Here is a 17,918-nt window from a genome sequence, read left to right as displayed (position 1 = left end):
CAGGCTCCAGGGAGATTTAGAAAGTACAATGGCCAGGACTTTGAGGGGATTGGATCAGCGGCAAGTAGGAAATAGGTATCAGGGTTATCTGTTGGATAAATGGGAGGGATGAGCTGGAATAACTGAGAAAAGATAAGGCTGGATAGGAGCTCATGAGTTGTCTCTGTATATGTGTGTATATATATATACATATATGTATATGTATAGGTTTGAGCTACCTTTGGGATATCCAGGATGGCCCTCAGCAGGCTGGAAGGTACACCACTCTAGCTGTTAAAAGGGATCAGGGCTGCAGACTTCAGTGTGGGAGTCATCTCTCCATGGAGGTGATGAACCAACCTTAACCTTAGGGTCAGGGTCCATGAATGTGATGTCTGGGGACACACTGCTCAACCTGGTAGGAATTAAGCAACCCAAGCTTTCCAATGCAGATGAGAACCGTAAGAAAGAAATCACCCCAGCAGTGAACTATAATGAGAAAGAAAAACCTTCCGGCCACCTTGCTCATGACATTTGTTACTGTAAACAGGCTTGTCGTGCACAAATCAACTGCAACACAAAGACGATTATGGATGACTGGGTCATCGTCGCACAGAGTCTTTCTGTGCTTATGACTTTAAATCAGATTCCTGTTACTTGCACATCATTTTGCCGTGTGTATTTGTAAATATATCTTGCTGGCATATTTTATGCTCCAGTTAATTTGGTTGACATCTAATTTAGTTGACATATAAAAATAAAATCAATTTTCAGACAAAATACCCATAAAATAAGTGAAATGCGATAGTAGGTTTCAAGAAATTAAAACGTAATATATTTAGGCTTCTAGTCGAAGCCAATCTCATCTAGAAGAGTAGATATTGTATATGTGATTTTTCCCGAATCTCTGTCAATTACACAATAATAAATGTTGCCACTATATATTCAGAAATTTATTGCTTGGAGTAGTTTGTCATGAAAAATGAAAAATGTTTGTTGATGTTTCCTTTAAAATGTCAAAAAAAACCCACCCCTAAATACAAATACTTTGTATGTTGATGTTCAGCTGGAATTAAGCCATGACAATGATTATTACTTTGGATATAAACACTATCAAATTTTCATTGGGTGAATTTTAATTAATGTTGTGTTATGTTCTGTTTATTATCCTTTTTGCTTATGTTTCCTGCCATTTTCCATTTGTCTGCTTGAATTTTCTTTTTAAATGGTGAGTTAGCAACTGATAATGTGTATTGATTTCAGCTTTGCTTCTAATTTACATTTTTATCTCTTTGGTAGATGTATTTGGCTTAATCATTTTATTTTTATAAGCAGTTGTACAATTTTTTAATTTAGCTAGATGATTAAATTTGGCTTTTAAAGAAAGTTTGTTTTAGAAACTGGTCCCCAAAGCAAATTAGCAATCCAGCATGTAAAAGGGGCTGGTCTCTTGAAGATAACTAGACATGTTAAGGCTAAAATTTTAAAAGCGGTTCATCATTTTGAAACCTCTGACTATAGAGAGCTGTATATTCCAGTAGGTGGTGCAAATCGACTCCATTTTGAATGGAAATGTAATTTAAAATTGTGATGTAACTGTTTTCACTGTAAAAGTAATAGTTCCACATGCTTTCTAACTGTAAACTCATTTTCCTCTATTTCTAAAGGAAGCTTGATGTACTCTTTCAGTGTTCATTTTTCTTGTGTTTTATTCCACAGGTACTGTTATGGTGATACTGGGACAGGGGAGCTGAGAGGGAAAACTGGGGAGGGGGCTGCAAAAACCAGGGAGACCTGGTAAAAATTGAAACACAAAGACAAGTTGTTTGCTTCAGTACTTCAGTTCTGTAATGAAATGAGCATAATGTCAGTGTTATTTGAGTAGCTTTCATGCTCACACGATGAACTGAATGCCATGTTTCATCTTTCATAGCAATTGGGGGTGTTTCACTCCCAGGAATCTGATACTCTCACACCTGAGATGTGTATATAAGCATATTTTTAAATTAATTTTTCACTTGTGTCACAGTAATACACGTGCACGAAAGGCAGCAAAGTCAAACGATTCAGAGCAGTGATTCTGGAGCCAGCCTGCCTGGGCTGGATGCCCCCTCCCCGCCTCTCTGGATCTGTTTCCTATTCTCTGAAATGTGGAACAGACTCCCAGCGCACAGCGACACAAGGATTAAATGCGCATATACAGAAAGTTTGTAAAGCAGGCCTGGAGCAGAGTCAGCACTGCAGGAATGTTAACACTAGACTTTTTACAGTAAAACAGTGCAAGAACTGTGATGCAAAGGAACAGTCTCTTGCCACACCCCCCCATCCCCTCATATCACTTCCCTGTGGCGAGCGGCTATTTCTCCTGCTGGTTACCGACAGAACTTCAAATAGGGTTCTTTAAAACATTAGATTTGTTTATTTGGCTGCGCCAAGTCTTAACTGTGGCACGTGGGATCTTTAGTTCCAGCATGTAAACTCTTAGTTGAGGCGTGTAGGATCTAGTTCACTGACCAGGGATCAAACCTGGGCCCCCTGCATTGGAAGCATGAAGTCTTACCCACTGGACCGCCAGGGAAGTCCCCCAATATTATTCTTATCCAGGTATTTCTCTTTATCCTTTTCATCTATTTTTACGTGTGCAATTCAGTGGCATTAAGCACACCGTCGGTGTTGTGGGACCATCACCACCATCCAGCTCCAGAATTCTTTATCTTCTCAAACGGAAGGTAAAAAGCACAGAGGGAAGCCCTGTGCTCTTGAAGCAATAGCTCTCCACTCTCCTGCCCCAGCCCCTTGTAATCTCTCTTTTCTGTCTCTATGAATTTGCCTGTTCTAGGTATCTCATACAGGGAGAATTGTATTTGTCCTTTTGTAGTCAGCATGTCACTGAGCATAAACTCTTCAAAGCTCATCTGTGTTACAGCATGTGTCAGAACGGTCTTCCTGTTTAAGGCTGAATAATATTCCATTGTGTGTCTATGCCAAATTTCATTTATCCATTTATCTTCTTGTGGACATTGGGTTGTTTTCTGCCTTTGGGCAACTGCAAATGCGCCATGAACACAGGTATCCAAATACCCATCAGAGCCTCTGCTCTCAATTCTTGGGGGCAGCTGTTTCTTGATTTATCCGTTTTTTACAGTATCTTTTAATTTCCAGATATGTTAAATCAGACAGGTGGGGACTTAATTATAACCAACTCCCTCTGTTTCTACATACTCCCTATCCCTATCCCACACAGTTTTGGTTAAATAAAAAAACCAGTGCTTTCTCTATTGTAACTTTACAGATGTTGTCAGCTGCTGAACAAGATATGCTCTAGTCCTTTGCTTACTTCCTGGACTACTCACTTTTATTTTTTCTGCAGTTAACAGTGACATCAGCTTTGCATTAGCTCAGTTTTCTATGTACTGTCATCACTAAATTATCTTTAATGCTCTGCTACACGTTTACCAATAACAAGCTCCACTGGGGCAGACACAGTTCTTTTTGTTTGGTTTTTCTTCTTTCTGCTGAAGCCTAGTATCCTCCTGCTCCAGTCTAGAGTGGGCGTTCCTCTGCACCTCGGCATCCTGTGGCTGTCTTTCTTTCTTCTTCTGCTTCCCTCATCCCATCTGTGTTGTCTGAAGCTCATTTTTCAGTGGTTTCCTGACAAAAGGCACATGAGCTATAACACTGTTGAGTTCTTGCTTGTGTTAAAAATAATCAGCAAACAAATGGATAAGAAAGCTGTGGTACATATACACAATGGAATATTACTCAGCCATCAAAAAGAACACATTTGAATCAGTTCTAATGAGGTGGATGAAACTGGAGCCTATTATACAGAGTGAAGTAAGTCAGAAAGAAAAACACCAATACAGTATGCTGCTGCTGCTGCTGCTAAGTCGCTTCAGTCATGTCCAACTCTGTGTGACCCCATAGACAGCAGCCTACCAGGCTCCCCCATCCCTGGGATTCTCCAGGCAAGAACACTGGAGTGGGGTGCCATTTCCTTCTCCACCAATACAGTATACTAATGCATATATATGGAATTTAGAAAGATGGTAACGATAACCCTGTATGCAAGACAGCAAAAGAGACACAGGTGTATAGAATAGTCTTTTGGACTCTGTGGAAGAAGGTGAGGGTGGGATGATCTGAGAGAATAGCATTGAAACATGTATATTATCATATGTGAAACAGATCACCAGTCCAGATTCAATGCATGAGACAGGATGCTCAGGGCTGGTGCATTGGGATGACCCAGAGGGATGGGATGGGAGGGAGGTGGGAGGGGGTTCAGGATGGGGGACACATGTACACCCATGGCTGACTCATGTCAATGGATGGCAAAACCCACTACAATATTGTAAAGTAATTAGCCTCCAATTAAAATAAATAAATTTTAAAAATATATATTTGTTTTACCCTCCCTATTTGGGTAGACAGTTTGGCTGGGAATAGAAAGCTGGATTGAAAAATTGCCCAGTATCATATAGGGCACCCTTATTATTGGTTTTTGCTTCAGTGCTGCTGCTGATAAATATTTATGCTACTTGGATTCTTGTTTCACCTTGAAAAATTTCAAGACCACTGTGGAAAAACCCTGAAGAACAGAACAAAGCACCTGAGCACTCCACACCTAGCCTCATTATTGTTAACAATTTACCACGTCAACTTCCTCTGAATTCGTCTTTCTTTCTCCTGGTCAGTCAGTCCATCCCTCCATCTAAATTTCTATCTATCTTTCTGTGTGTATATTCACATATATATCTGTATGAGTTTAATTTCTTTGTTGGATATTTGAAAGGTATAGGTATCACAATGCTGCCATCCTAAATACTTCAGCACAGTTCTTCTAAGAACAAGGACATTCATCTGTATTTACATAGAGTTCCCTGGTGACTCAGTGGGTAAAGAATCTGCTTGCAATGCGGGAGACCTGGGTTCAGTCCCTGGGTTGGGAAGATCTCCTGGAGAAGGAAATGGCAACCCACTCCAGTATTGTTGCCTGGTAAGTCCCATGGACAGAGGAGCCTGGATGGCTACAGTCCATGGGATTGCAAGAGTAGAAAATGACTTAGTGACTAAACCACTACTGTCACAGCAAGATATTCAACTCTGATAAAATAAAATCCAATATAGAGTCTGCATTTGAATTCCCCAGTGGTCTCAAATCATCACTTATAGGTGCCTTGCTTCTTTTGCTGACCCAGTCACATCACAAGTGTCCACTGTAATAGACTCTGTCGGGGCCCTGCCCATGTCTTGAGATCATTCAGTGAGCTCTGGCCAACTTGCAACTGCCAGAAACTGCACCCCTGTGCAGGATCCCTGCATCCCTAATCTCTCTGGATTAACTATGAATTATCAGCCTCCAACTGCACTGCATTGTTAGTCCTGTGCTTCTTCACCTTCATGTCTCATGTCAAGGATGAGTCTCTGCTTGCCTGCTGGTGATGTCAGAATGAAGACGGGAGTAGCTGCTTGGCTAAATAGGGTGGGAAAGGGGTAAGGGTTTAATCCTTCCATCTATATATTTTCAACCAATGCTCTGCTTTCAGCCCCTGTTTTTCCCTGCCCCTACTTTCCAGAGTTTTTGTGTCTCCAGGTCTTGGGGTTCCCAGTTCTGTGGGTGTTGCCTAGTTCGACTTCTACTGGCACCTGTGATGTAGCTGCTGCTCCTCATTGCCTTGGCTACTGCTTCCCCATCTGTTTTGTATGTTCCAAAAAATATGCTGAACTTCTCTTTCCTTATTGTCTCTCCTTTAGCTCTCTTTGTCCTTGTGGGCCCACGCCTTTGAAAAGTTTCTTTATTGGTGGGATTCCAGAAGGAGAAGAAATAGAAGCATGTGGTAAATTGGCCATGTTGACCCCGAAATTTCTCTGTAGCATATTTTTAACTAAGAAAACCTACTGTTTATTTAAGACTATTGAGCACCTGCCACACACCTGTATGTGGGGGTCAGAGCAAGACAAGAGATGATTCCTGGGTTTATGGAGTTGATAGTCTAGAGGAGACATGTTGACCCATGACCCATTAACAGCTGTAACAGGAGCTTTGAAGGAAGGTTCAGGTTTCTACACTTCCCTGGGCTAACTGACTTGGTCTAGAGAACGTGATGTTTAAGATCTGAAGATGAATAGGAGTCAGGGAGATGAAGGGGCAAGGTGGATGGGGGGAAGGGCAGTTGCACAAAGGCCGGTGAGAACAGAGAGTAAGGCTTGTGGATGGAATGCAGAAAGGGAGGGAAAGAGGGTGAGAGATGCCGCCAGAGGCAAGGGCAGGGGCCACAGGAGGCTTTGGGCCCAGTAAGGGCTGTCTTTGTTCTCAGCATAATGGAGGCCTCTGAGGGATTTTAAGAGTTGGCATGGTCTGATTCAGGTTTTCAAAGCCCACAGGATGCAGGATGGCTTGGTGGGAAGGGCAGGGTATATGCTGGGATTCCTGGAAGGAGGAAGTCACTCAGTTGTGAAATAGCGTCAGTTACATCAGGTTGTTGGAAGCACACATTGAGAGAGGTGGATGAATTAGAGAGATATGCCAGGACTCAGGGATGGCTTGGATCTGGGGAGTAGAGAAGAGAATGGAACAAGTCTCCTGTGTGTGGAAATGAATGGATGGTAGTCCTTTCACAGGGACCAGAAACTCTGCAAAATAACTAGATGTTAGAACTATCAGAAACTGAATTGTCCATCAGCAGAAGAACAAGCAAATGGATTGTCAGAGAGGCAGAGTTGGAGCAGCTGTGACTTCAACCAACAGGAAAGCCAGAAAGTCAAGCAGACTAAGGAGAAAGAACATGGGTCGTGATTTTAGAAAACAGGGTCAGGGTCATGGTCAAGGAATGGGTGATCAACCAAACGTCCTTGATACAATCCTGATCTCAGTTTTAAGAGGACAAGATTAGACAAGGGGGCTCAGGAGAAGGAAAATTCAAGGATGTTGGGTAAGTTGCCTCTTTTAAATGTGATTACTCCATTTCCAAGGGAAGTTGGTTGTGCTAGATGACCACAAGGAAGACATGGGTTGGCCTCCAACACAGGATTGTCCAGGTGGATTGTACCTGATGCCACTGGTCTGGAGGCAGGCTAGGCAAAGCCAAGTGGCTTCTACTCAGAAAGGAGCAGTGGGCTTCCATCAGATCTAATGAGGAGCTGTGCTCTGAGTGGTATTGAGCTGCCTCTCTGTTTAAACCGCCCCCCAGGACCCCAGCTCCAGCTCCAACTTCAGCCCCATCCTGTTCCACCCTCTATCTGCCAGGCTTCAATGGGAAGCAGAGCTTGCTCAAGACAATTGAGCAGCAGTGCTTTACGATGAGACCACTCATGGAGGTGTGGGCAGGCTGAGAGCCCATGTGGGAGGATAAGGCTTCATCACCACCAGCGGGGGACTGAAGTTCCATGGGATGGAGTGGTGTCCTGGAGCACAGTGAAAATCAGAAGCTGGGTGGAGGTAGAGGGGAGTAGAGGTTGCCTGAGAAATTGTGCCCGAGCAGGAAGGAAGCGGGGAAGAGACATCCCGGGTTTTCTCTCCTTTCTCTTCTCCCGAGTCCTCTTGCTCAAACCTGCCAGGAAGCCAGAGGACGAAAGAGCTCGGGTGATACCATTGGCGGGGTCGGTCTTCTGGACAGGTCAGACAGGAATGGAGAAGGGACGAGGGAAGAGGAGCAGGTGCAGAACCCTGTCTGAAGGGCCCGCATCATCGCCTGTGCTCTACATTGCTGCTGCTGGGAGATGCCGTCCCCGAGTGCAGCCTCATCCTGGGACGCACCCAGACCCCACGTGCATCCCAGGTCTGGCAGAGAGCCTCGCATACACCCACACTCAGCCTGAGCATGGAAAGTTCTCCCGAGGCCAAATGGAAATGGCTTTCGGATTACCCACCATTTGGCTGGATTATCTGCACCATTGCCTCTGTCCATTACTGGGGAGAGCCAGGAGGGGTCCGGACCGTCCTTGGAGTTCCAGGATGACATTGTGGAGAGCTGATTACAGTCTGTGTGTGGAAAAAGAAAATGTTTGACTGTCATTTTTTCCCCTCACTCTGGTTCAGTGAAGCTTGATCTCTGGCCTGTGGCTGGATCCTGTATTGAAGAGCCTGTCATCACTGGTGATTTTTCTTGAAGACCTCAATTCAGACTGAAGTGAGGCTTTCCATTAGCAAAGCTGTACAGAGTCTGTACTTGCCTTTGAGGCTTCCAGGCTCCTGGAGAGGTGCTCGGTATCCCTCCTGCTCGGTACTCCTCAGCCCCCTCACAGGCCGACCACCTCCAAGTCACGAGAAGAACAGATGCCAACACAGCTGCCGATCTGATGTCTGAGCCGAGGAAGAGACGGAGGCAGAATCCAAGGTCAGGGCCTGGGGGAGTCCCAGAGAAGCCTGGGAATTAGGATGTCTTCCTGGTGGGCTTTTCAGGTTGGCCTGGAGAACACCTGCCTCTGCCAGTCTCCTTTACATTCAAAGCCCCTACTCTCTGGACAGACTTCCAGAGCCTCAGAGCCAGTCCTTACCTTTGGTCCTGCTAAGCTTAGCTCTGGTCCCTCTGACTTCCTAGGCCCCTCCTCCTTCAGCCCTCATCACCACTGAGGTTCCAGGGGCCTCTTGACAAAATTCACGTGCTTTAGGGGACCGGTAAGATATAGTCACAAAAGAGCTAACGTTTATTTACACCTAACTACATGGCAGGCAGGCTTCCCTGGTGGCTCAGTGGTAAGGAATCCACCCCCCAGTGCAGGAGATGTGGGTTTGATCCCTGGATCAGGAAGATCCCCTGGAGAAGGAAATGGCCACCCACTCCAGTATTCTTGCCTGGGAAATCCCAAGGACAGAGAAGCCTGGTGGGCTACAGTCCATGGGGTCGCAGAGTCCGACGTGATCTAGTGACTGAACAACAGTATATTTCTAAGTGTTGGGATTTTTGTCCTGCAGAGAAATATTGAGAGTATTGAGAAATACAGGGAAATATTGAGGTGTTAGCATTCAAGTGGCTTTTGCTTTAAAGTTTGACTTAGAGACCAGACAACCGGTAATTCTAGATACACTTCTTTTTAAAGATATTTTAAAATGTGGACTATTTTTTTTAAAGTGTCTTTATTGAATTTGTTACAACATTGCTTCTGTTTCATAGTTTGTTTTTTTGGCCATATATGTGGAAACGTTAGCTTCCTTCCAGGGATCAAACCAGCACCCCCTACATTGGAATCGAAGTCTTAGCCCCTGGACCATGATGGAAGTGGTGCACTTCTAGACACACTTAAAATTTTTTAAAAACTCTGTTTTACTCCAACTGGGAAGTTGGCAATTTTTTCAGACTAAAGAGTCCGACCGCACTAAAATCCAGAAAACATGGTCAACAAAGATACAAAATGAAATTGCCTATTTTTTAACAGAAAAATATGTAATTTTATGTTAATTATATTGATAGGGTGATTAATAAAGGAATAAACTAAGTATGGAATTTATCAACTCTGGTCCTGAGAACTGAGACTCGATCTTACTCACTTGGCCAGTGCCCTTGGGGCCTGCCTTGAGCCCCTTGTCAGGCGGAAGTCTGCCAGGTGGTCTATTTACTACAAAAATTAACTCTGGCTATCAAAGAAGTCATGGCAAAAACTTTTCAATAGTGGAGAGAAGGGCTACCCCACATTGACCTCATCTACATTTTTAGGGTCTGATTCCTGAGGTTGGAAGCATTGAAAATTTCAGATTGCATTCGGAAGATATTGAAGACATTTTAGCATATCCTAGCCTTCCTGCTTAAAGATCTCAGCAGGGCTACGGCTGGAACTTGGAACTTCATTATTCCTCCTTGTTTGATTTCAAGATCTGACTCTTAAAAGTCTGGGTTAAGGCCAGATGTCATGCCTCTGTAGATTTTAAGCTTTATATGATTATATGTTCCATAATGCAAAGCTTATCAGAGTGGATTCCATGGGAGCTGATGGGGGCGGGGGACTTTGCCTGCCACCAGGGTGGAATGCAATGCTTCTTTGGCAATGTGGAAATATTCCTCCTTCAGGCCGTGGGCCCTCTAGAGTATTAACCACTGATAACTGGCTGTGGTACCATCAGGATCTAGTACAATGTGGTGGATAGCCTATAAAACACTTTCTTGGAACACATGTAAATTCATGATTTGAACACAGTCCATCTAGCACTCTCCACGCTCAGCAGACATTGCTGATTCCGTATATTTTATAGCTTCATTTACATGCCCTTCTTGTGTGGGTCTTGAACTCTTGCAAGACATTGATTTACGCATGACTTGTCTTGCTATACCTCCTTTTTCAAAATTCTTGGGCTTCCCTGGTGGCTCAGTGGTAAAGAATCTGCCTGTCAATGCAGGGGACACAGGTTCAGTCTCTGATCCGGGGAGATCCCATATGCTGCGGAGCAACTAAGCGCATGCGCCACAATTACTGAGCCTGCGCTCTGGAGCCCAGGAGTCACAACTACGCAAGCCCGCGAGCCCTGGAACCTGTGTTCCGTAGTGGGAAAGCACGGCAGTGAGAAGCCTGCACCCCGCATCTAGAGGGTAGCCCCCACTCGTGGCTCCTAGAGAAAAAACCCATGCAGCAACGAAGATCCAGCAGAGCCGATTTTCTTCAAACAAATAATAAATAAATAATTCTTTCAATTTTGTTTCTGACCACAATAGCAACACATGCTCACGATGGTAGCTCAGTCAGTAAAGAACTCAGCTGCCAACGCAGGAGACACGGCTTCAACCCCTGGGTTGGGAAGAGCCCCTGGAGAAGTAAATGGCAACCCACTCCAGTATTCTGTCCTGGAAAATTCCGTGAACAGAGGAGCCTGGAGGGCTGCAGTCCAGGGGTCGCAAGTGTCGGACACAACTTAATGACTAAAACCACCACTCTGGAAATTTGGAAAAGGCCAGTGAAAAAAATAGGATATTCAATTAATCCTAAAATGTTGGTGTAACCTTCCACTTTCCATGAGTATGTATATATGATTCTACAAAAGAAGGTCATCCTATAGAAGTGTTTACCTCTCCTTTTGACTGTACAATGCAGTGTAAATGTTTTTCTGCATCATTCTTCTATGTCTTTCACGACTGCATTGGGTTCAACTTTATGTTTCAATTTTTTTTTTCTCTAGCAAATCCTGAAATGAGCATACTTAGGGACACATCTTTGTGCAAATGTGTGGGTGTTTTCTTGGGGTAAATTCTCAGAAGTAAAATTGCTAGATCATAAGTATGGATATTTTTAAGGCTTTGGGGGAGCTATTGCAACCAAATTACTCTTTGCTGCCAATAGTAATTTCTTAATTCTTGGTCCTGATGCCAATACTGGCAGCGTCATTGGACAGTGTCTAAAATGCTCCTGGCTGCCCAGCGGGGCATGTGTTGCCAAGAGCTGACCTTTGTAGATGAGACTTTCTGCTCCAGTGGTTCTTTGTTCCTTGCAGATGAAATGGTCTTTAAGGGTTCCATGCTTCCTATGACTTTCTTTTAAACTCGATGGTGAAGGCAGCCTCCAAGTGGAGAGCACAGCGCTGTGCTGTCTGCCGCTCAAGCACTCAGCTCTCGTTCTTGTGGATTTCCCACTGAACCAGTCTCATTGATTTCTCCTCAAGGAGGGCCTGTAGCTAACGGCTCCCTGCCTGAGAGTGAGACCTCCTCTCTAGAGGACAACTCTGGGAGGGCTGTGACATTGAGAACTATTTATTCCACCCGCTGGAATTATTCTACCTTAGACAACGCCCTGCTCTCCAGAAATGACCGTGGGGATCTTCCTGGGAATTGAGCCGAGGGGTTTCAGCAAGGCAGTTTTTTAAAAAACTGGGCTGACTGTTCCTGGTGGCCTTTTTGGATGCCAGCAACAACTGGCCAGAGTAGGAGATGCTGGCTGGACCGACCCCAGGCTGTCCCTGCACAAGTTGCAGCTGCTCTGGCCAATGGGAAAAGAGAGCTAATTTGCTCTAAGGGCCCTAATTGGCTGATGGTGCAATTCCGTGCCTACTATTTTAAGGCTGTGTTTCTGGCCCCAGCTTGGCAGGCTTGCTTGAGACATCTGGCAACAATGATCAGAAAGCCTCTTTTTTTCAAGGAGGCTCACCATCAATTCATCTGTGGACTCACAAGGAGAGGCTCATTTAGTAGAGCCAACATGTTTCAAAGAAAAGTATATTTTCATTAACTCGCCTCAAAGCAGTAATTAGATGTTCAGAGAACGCAGTAAAAATTTATTTCTAAATATTTGGCAGTGAAAGGTCCAAGGCAACGTGTGAGTACGTGTGAGTGCATGTGTATGTGTGTGCACGTGTCCAACATGTTGCATGTGTTTTAAATAAACCCATCATCTTCCCTCTAAAAGGAAGCAGGAAATACAATTGTAGACTTTGAAATTGAATTTTTAGCAACAGGATGTGTTTCTAAATATTTCTAATATATCAAAAGGAAAATGTGTGCTTAAAGGCTTTAAAATTGTTATCAAAGCAATTGTGAAGCAAATGAGGTGCCTTTTATTTCATTATTTTTTTTAAAGATGGTGGTGTCTGAACACTGGAAACCAAATATCAACCGAGGATCAAAAGCAACGGTGATGTCTTTGCATGAGATGCAGCTGAACTTCGATGCTCCCACGATCCGATTCACAGTTTATAATCACAGTTATCACAGAACCATTAAAAGCCTGTTAAGTTGAATTCCCACAATTCCTTGAGGGCAAGGGCAAAGAGAGAGCAAAATAACTTTGAATGTAAATGTAACCCAGCGTTCGAACGCAGAGAATCTCTTTTAATTATGCCAGCGGAGGAAGATGTCGTATGGATGCGTCTCCCCTAGCAGATGGCTGATGGAAGAATACAACATGATGTCTTAGGAGGCTTGGGATGTTATGAAAATGATTTCTCTGAGCAGAGACTGGAAACGTGTCCGCCCGTTGCAGTCGTCTTTCTGGGAGGAGGAGGAAGAGATGAATTGTTAAAATGTGTTAACCGCAGGGTGGGTTCGCTGGACAAACACTATGCGGTGTCTGATCGAATCAGCCTGAAAAGAATCTAAGGTCCCATTCGGTGGGAGCAAAATCCCAACAAATATCCAAGCCATTGTCATGTGAGAAATTTGATTTCATGTTCTTCCACCCTTCAGTGCCTTCGCTGACATTTCCCCTAACAATGCTATTATGTGCTGTATAGCCAGACAGTGCAGTCAACAAGCTGTCCTGAGACATCAGATAAAACCGAGTTCTCATCTCACTGCAAAACAATTAGAGGGCTCCTGCAGCCGTGAGCTGCGTGCATAGCAATGACGGTCTGTCCCCGAATCTCTGAGCCCGCCCCCCCCGCCACAGGTACATACCTGAGTGTCAGGATGCTGGTTCTAGACGGTCCACGCTCGTGTGCCCCTGGCGAGCTGGACGTGGTCCTTGCCTCACCTTTGTGAAGGAATATTGGAATCCCCGAGGAAAAACAGCACTTTCTCTCCACCTTCTCCAGCACCGAGCCTGTAATAACTAATTCCAATCAATCTGCCCTCACCTAAAATGAGCTCTTCCTGCATGAATTACCCACATTCACTGCCCAGTTATCTCGTTCCCACAATGCAGAAAGCAAATGGCTGGGTCCAGAGGGAGTGGGTTATTGACTAAGTGTTTAATTAGGCGCACAGTCCTGATGTGGTCATTGTCCCACCGTCGCAACGACTGGACCATGGCAAGGCAGAACCGTGAATTTGGCTTACTCTCATTTTCCTGAGCCACCGTTGAATCAATGGGCCAGGAATCGAAATGAAACATAAAGACGACCACACTGCACCCTGTTTATGTAACTGTGCAAAGAAACAGCGTGTGTCTCAGGGTCCTGGGTGGGGGGAACCTCCCACTTCCCTGCTTTCAATCAGAAGGAACACTGAGGTTGGAGTGGTACCACTAGAAAGGTTTTAAGCGCCTGAGCAAACACCTCATGGATAAATAAGATATAATCCCTTTTTATTTCCTTGGCTTATTTATCTTTATTTTCTTGGTGACATTTCACATTTCATTTGCAATGAAGGAATATTCCATAAAAAATTTTATTAAAAATACTTTACAAACCCCAAGCTGTGTATACTTTTTTGCACAGATTTTTAAATTTTTTAATTTGGAGGATAATTGCTTTACAAGTGTTGTGTTAATTCCTGCTCTATAACAACGAGAATCAGCATTAAGTATACATGTATCCCCTCTCTCTCAGGCCTCCCTCGGCCTCCCCACCCTTATCTCACCCCTCTAGGTCATCACAGAGCACCAAGCTGAGCTTGGGTAGAAACCCTTTAACCTCCTACTTCAGTTTCCAAATCTTTAAAAGTCTGAAAGTGCAGTGATCTTGTCCAAGGATTAGGCTGAAGTGCATATCTGTAGGTACAAGGTCAAAAGGGCCACGGGTGCCCTGAATCCAGTCCTTTCACAGAGGGACTGAGAAAGTCTGAAACCTTGACAAGGGCCTCGTGATGTTCTAGGGTGGTGCTTCTGAAACTTTAGGTGAACACAGATCACCCAAAGTCTTATTAAAGATGCAGATTCTGATTCGGTAGGTCTGGGCAGGGGCCTGAGACTCTGCCTTTCTTTCTTAAAAAAGTTTTTTTTTAATTTTTTGGCCATACTGGGTCTTCATTGCTGCGTGGACTTTTCTCCAGCTGCAACAAGCAGAGGGCTACTCTTGGCTGCGGTGTGCGGGCTTCTCGTTGCGGTGGTTCCTCTTGCTGCGGGGCGTGAGTTCTAAGGGCGCACGGGCTTCAGCTGTTACTGCACGTGGGCTCTAGAGCTCAGGCTTAGTACTTGCGGTGCATGGTCTTAGTTGCTCTGTGGCATGTGGAAACTTCCCAGACCAGGGATGAAACCTGTGTCCTCTGCCTAGCAGGTGGATTCTTATCCATTGCACCACCAGAGACACTGCATTTCTAGTTAACTTCAAGTGATGCTTAGGCTGCTGGTCCAAGGACCACACCTGGAGCAGCGAGGCCTTGGTGGGGGTGAGGAGGTTCCTTACCTCACAGCCAACTTTGAAGGAAGTAGAGGGGGAAAAGAGACCATGTGTAGAAAGCAATATTGCAAGACCTGATGCTGTGTAGGTTTCCTACTTGCCTTTTCAAGGGACTCCCTGTGAACAGAAATACTCTGGAACGTGAAGAAAGAGCAGAGAAAGAAAGACAAATTGGTGGTCATTCACACGATTAACTGAATTGATGAACCTTGGATTCATGTTGAGCTGGAGAAAGTGGTGCCTAACACCAGCACTATATGTAGGTCAGGAAGCAACAGTTAAAACTGGACATGGAACAAAAGACTGGTTCCAAACAGGAAAAGGAGTACGTCAAGGCTGTATATTGTCACCCTGCTTATTTAACTTATATGCAGAGTACATCATGAGAAACGCTGGACTGGAAGACGCACAGGCTGGAATCAAGATTGCCAGGAGAAATATCAATAACCTCAGATATGCAGATGACACCACCCTTATGGCAGAAAGTGAAGAGGAACTAAAAAGCCTCTTGATGAAAGTGAAAGAGGAGAGTGAAAAAGTTGGCTTACAGCTCAACATTCAGAAAATGAAGATCATGGCATCCGGTCCCATCACTTCCTGGGAAATAGATGGGGAAACAGTGGAAACAGTGTCAGACTTTATTTTTCTGGGCTCCAAAATCACTGCAGATGTTGATTGCAGCCATGAAATTAAATGATGCTTACTCCTTGAAAGAAAAATTATGACCAACCTAGATAGCATATTCAAAAGCAGAGACATTACTTTGCCAACAAAGGTCCGTCTAGTCAAGGCTATGGTTTTTCCAGTAGTCATGTGTGGATGTGAGAGTTGGACTGTGAAGAAAGCTGAGCACCGAAGAATTGATGCTTTTGAACTGTGGTGTTGGAGAAGACTCTTGAGAGTCCCTTGGACTGCAAGGAGATCCAACCAGTCCATCCTAAAGGAGATCAGTCCTGGGTGTTCTTTGGAAGGGATGATGCTAAAGCTGAAACTCCAGTACTTTGGCCACCTCACGTAAAGAATTGACTCATTGGAAAAGACCCTGATGCTGGGAGGGATTGGGGACAGGAGGAGAAGGGGACAACAGAGGATAAGATGGCTGGATGGTATCACCGACTCGACGGACGTGAGTCTGAGTGAACTCTGGGAGTTGGTGATGGACAGGGAGGCCTGGCCTGCTGCGATTCATGGGGTCACAAAGAGTCGGACACGACTGAGCGACTGAACTGACTGAACACCAGCACTCAGCCCAGGTCTGTCACTTATGACTTTGTCTTCTTATTATCTTTGTAACAAGGCTCTTTTATTAGTTTGCAACTTGCTGCTAAGTTGATGAAATCTCCATTATGTTTTATGGTGCACAATAAGAGGAGAGAGGAGATTCTTCCTTGGGGGACCCGTCTCCCCTCTTCTCTCCCAGTATGGGATAGAGGTGAACGTTCCATCACCTTCCAAGGCACTGTTCATTTTCTCTTCAGTTGAAAAATAGATATTTATTTGGCTGTTTGGCTTTAAGATGGTGGAGGCTGGCAGTTTCCATCCCAGTGTTCTCTGTGTTGAACCGCACTTCTAGTTACTGCTGTCTTTTATTCTGTGTCTTCGGAGGACTGTCCCATTCACACTGCGAGAGGACAAAAGCAGCTGACGTTCCAGGGGTTGAAAAAAATAGCATCACATCTTCACGTAAACCTCAACAAACGCAGAACACGGAGAAAATAGGAGTAACCAACCCAACCCGGGGAGAGACGGGAATCACACTAAGTATTTCTGCCTGTCTTTTTCAGAATTTGGAGAAAGCGTAAACTCGGCACACCTACTGAATCTTAATGGCGAGTCTTACTTCTAAGGTTGGAGAAGGCAATGGCACCCCACTCCAGTACTCTTGCCTGGAAAATCCCATGGATGGAGGGGCCTGGTGGGCTGTAGTCCATGGGGTCGCTAGGAGTTGGACATGACTGAAGCAACTTAGTACTCAGAAGGTGCTTTTTCTGAAAAACCAAAAGCTGTCAACTGGTATGTTGCTGACACCTGTTCCTTGAGTTTCTGCCCGCTGCTGACACTGGCCCGCTGATCAAGGTCACAGAGGGCAAAGTGCCTGTCCACCAGCTCTCAGAAGGCCTGGAGGCCCTGAGTGGCCTGCTTTCTGCTTTTTCCAACATCATCTCCAACCTGCACAATCCTCTGGCTTCCTTTCTGGTCCCTGAGAGAGTCAAGCTCTGCCTGCTATCAGGGCCTCTACCAGGCTCTCCACCTGGCACGTGCTTCTTTCTCCCTTTGGTTCACTGAAGTTATTCTTCGCTTCATTTCTTCATTACCTGCCTGGTCACCGTTCAGATTCATGCAGGTCCCTCTGTCACATGGTCTTGAGCACCCTGGAACCTCTCCCAATTATAGCCAGTTATCTGTGTGTGATGTCTATCTCCCCAGCAGAGAGTCAGGTTCATGAGGACGGTGACAGTTTTTCCATGACCTTCACTGTGTCCAGTACAATTTGCTAGATTGCAGCAATTTTTTGAGTGACCAGTTCTCCAAGTTATCAATCAAGCGAAAGCTTTCTCTAGATGTGATTTGAAAAGTTTATCGCAGTTCATGTTTCAGCAAGGTTATCAGAAATTGTCGTTACCTGGGCAATGTCTCACATCCTCACTGACTCATGCGTATCGGTAGAGTCAAGGGTTTTTATAAATGTTACTATTTCTACCTCTCAACTGAACAAACTTCCAAGGTGGTCAAGTTCTTCTTGTCTTTCAATTCGTCTTACTTGTCTTGATCCAGGAATTGTTAAGTGGAAGGGAGAGAGATGCAGTTAATTTTCCAGATGGTTTGCAAGATAGGGTAAAACAAGGGAAAAAAAGTGCTTCACATTACCGATGCCTGAGTACTTTTCAAGGTGGTGTGCAAATAGGTTGTGCATGCTTTGTAATTTCCATTAGTTCTGTGTGAATCGTGAACTAATAAAAAAATG

The sequence above is a fragment of the Budorcas taxicolor genome, chromosome 23 (genome assembly GCF_023091745.1).
Source record: "Budorcas taxicolor isolate Tak-1 chromosome 23, Takin1.1, whole genome shotgun sequence".
NCBI lineage: Eukaryota > Metazoa > Chordata > Mammalia > Artiodactyla > Bovidae > Budorcas > Budorcas taxicolor.
Note: the sequence above shows the minus strand (reverse complement) of the source record.